At 58.2% G+C, this 2,500-nt stretch overlaps 1 non-coding gene across 1 annotated transcript in view; it reads right to left on the reverse strand.

Annotated features, from left to right (window-relative positions):
• Positions 1-489, reverse strand: part of LOC126220861 (small subunit ribosomal RNA) — a 1,909-nt gene extending 1,420 nt beyond the window's left edge. The window contains exon 1 of the ribosomal RNA XR_007543208.1: positions 1-489. This exon is cut by the window's left edge and continues 1,420 nt beyond it. This is a non-coding gene — a ribosomal RNA (small subunit ribosomal RNA).
• Between the last annotated feature and the right edge of the window lie 2,011 nt (positions 490-2,500).

The following is a 2,500-nucleotide window of genomic DNA, read 5'->3' on the forward strand; positions in this document are numbered from 1 at the left end:
TTCGTCACTACCTCCCCGTGCCGGGAGTGGGTAATTTGCGCGCCTGCTGCCTTCCTTGGATGTGGTAGCCGTTTCTCAGGCTCCCTCTCCGGAATCGAACCCTGATTCCCCGTTACCCGTTACAACCATGGTAGGCGCAGAACCTACCATCGACAGTTGATAAGGCAGACATTTGAAAGATGCGTCGCCGGTACGAAGACCGTGCGATCAGCCCAAAGTTATTCAGAGTCACCAAGGCAAACGGACCGGACGAGCCGACCGATTGGTTTTGATCTAATAAAAGCGTCCCTTCCATCTCTGGTCGGGACTCTGTTTGCATGTATTAGCTCTAGAATTACCACAGTTATCCAAGTAACGTGGGTACGATCTAAGGAACCATAACTGATTTAATGAGCCATTCGCGGTTTCACCTTAATGCGGCTTGTACTGAGACATGCATGGCTTAATCTTTGAGACAAGCATATGACTACTGGCAGGATCAACCAGGGAGCTGCGTCAACTAGAGCTGAGCAGCCGGCCGCCCGGGAGTGTGTCCCGGGGGCCCGCGCGAACACGCAAGCGTCCGCTCAATTATTCTGCAAACAGGAGGAGGCTGGGCTCCCCTGCACGATACACCTCGAAACCCTCTCAGGTCCCGGCGGCGCGCAGCGCCGTCCTAAGTACTTGGTCGGGTTCGAGAGAGGCGCAATCGCCCGGAGATAGGCGAGTAGACGCTTTCAGTGCGACCACCCGTGCTCCCAACTGAGCTTGCCGCTGCCGACAGAGGCCCGGGAGCGTGCTGTCGTGGTGTTGCCGGCGGGAGACAACACGCGGCCACAAACAGTGACCGGGCAGCTCCAACGCCAGCGCCACAGAGGGGCAGAGCCCCACTTGGGTGCCAAAGCGAACTCTCCCAGCACAGCGCACGCGCCAACACATCCGCACAGCTGCGATACAAACCACCTGCGAGAACCGCGGGGGCGACCGAGCAGCAGACGGCGTCGCGGCGCCGAGTGCCGGGCGGCGGCGCATCCTCAACGCACACAGTCCTCAATCGGACCAGCACACTGCAGATGTCCACCGCGCTTCGCACCGGGCCCGGGAGGACCCACTTTGGCCGCACGGCGCCGCGCGCTGGGTGCGCCGGCACGCAGATGCGCCGCCTGCCGCGTCCGTCAGCCGGCGCGCCTGCCACTGGGCGCCCCCACCAGCCGGCTGCCGCGCGTGCGCCCACGCAGCGCGCGGCCAGCACGCCGGGCGCCCCCCCCTCACCGGCCGGGGACGGTCCCACCCAGCCACCGCCGCGTATCGCTTCATACCCACATGCCCACTCACGTTCGTGGGTATGACGGGTGTCGCTGAAGCAACCGGTTAATACCTGTACCGATCGTCGATATCAACGATTCACCTCCAGCGCGAACAACCGCGCAACAACGGATTTCCAGTTCATTTGCGTAACTTGGGCAGCAAACGTAGACATCCATCTACATTTGCGACTTCTACGAGTCTTGCATGCCTGGATGTTGTGTGTCACGACGCACTCCATCAGCATACATACACGCTGCGACGTGTGCACGAAAGAACACGTGGAAGGTGGCCAGCGTACGTATACGAATGCCATTGCACAGCTGCGAAGCGCATTCAACACGCGAACTCCTGACCGACGAGCTAGAGGTGACAGGAGGGGAGGGGGGGGCGGGGGCGATATACGTCCTATTGCAGTACACAATACAGTGGATAGCGGGACCATGTGGAAAGTAAGCAACACTCGCAAGATGTGAGGGTACGCACCGTAAAATGAATCAATACGCAGAACACCACAGTGTGCGCGAAGTGAACTATGTTGAGATGGTTGCAATTAGGCAACGCTACACGAATTCCTAGAGTCATATAACTAACAATTACAGGGCAGGTTAGGGCGCAACGTAGGTTAGGTTAGGGCGCAACGTGGGTTAGGTTAGGGCCCAACGTGGGTTAGGTTAGGGCCCAACGTGGGTTAGGTTAGGGCCCAACGTGGGTTAGGTTAGGGCCCAACGTGGGTTAGGTTAGGGCCCAACGTGGGTTAGGTTAAGGCGCAACTTGGGTTAGGTTAAGGCGCAACTTGGGTTAGGTTAGGGCGCAACTTGGGTTAGGTTAGGGCGCAACTTGGGTTAGGTTAGGGCGCAACTTGGGTTAGGTTAGGGCGCAACTTGGGTTAGGTTAGGGCGCAACTTGGGTTAGGTTAGGGCGCAACTTGGGTTAGGTTAGGGCGCAACTTGGGTTAGGTTAGGGCGCAACTTGGGTTAGGTTAGGGCGCAACTTGGGTTAGGTTAGGGCGCAACTTGGGTTAGGTTAGGGCGCAACTTGGGTTAGGTTAGGGCGCAACTTGGGTTAGGTTAGGGCGCAACTTGGGTTAGGTTAGGGCGCAACTTGGGTTAGGTTAGGGCGCAACTTGGGTTAGGTTAAGGCGCAACTTGGGTTAGGTTAAGGCGCAACTTGGGTTAGGTTAAGGCGCAACTTGGGTTAGGTTAAGGCGCAACTT

This window comes from Schistocerca nitens, unplaced genomic scaffold, assembly GCF_023898315.1.
Source record: "Schistocerca nitens isolate TAMUIC-IGC-003100 unplaced genomic scaffold, iqSchNite1.1 HiC_scaffold_207, whole genome shotgun sequence".
Lineage (NCBI taxonomy): Eukaryota > Metazoa > Arthropoda > Insecta > Orthoptera > Acrididae > Schistocerca > Schistocerca nitens.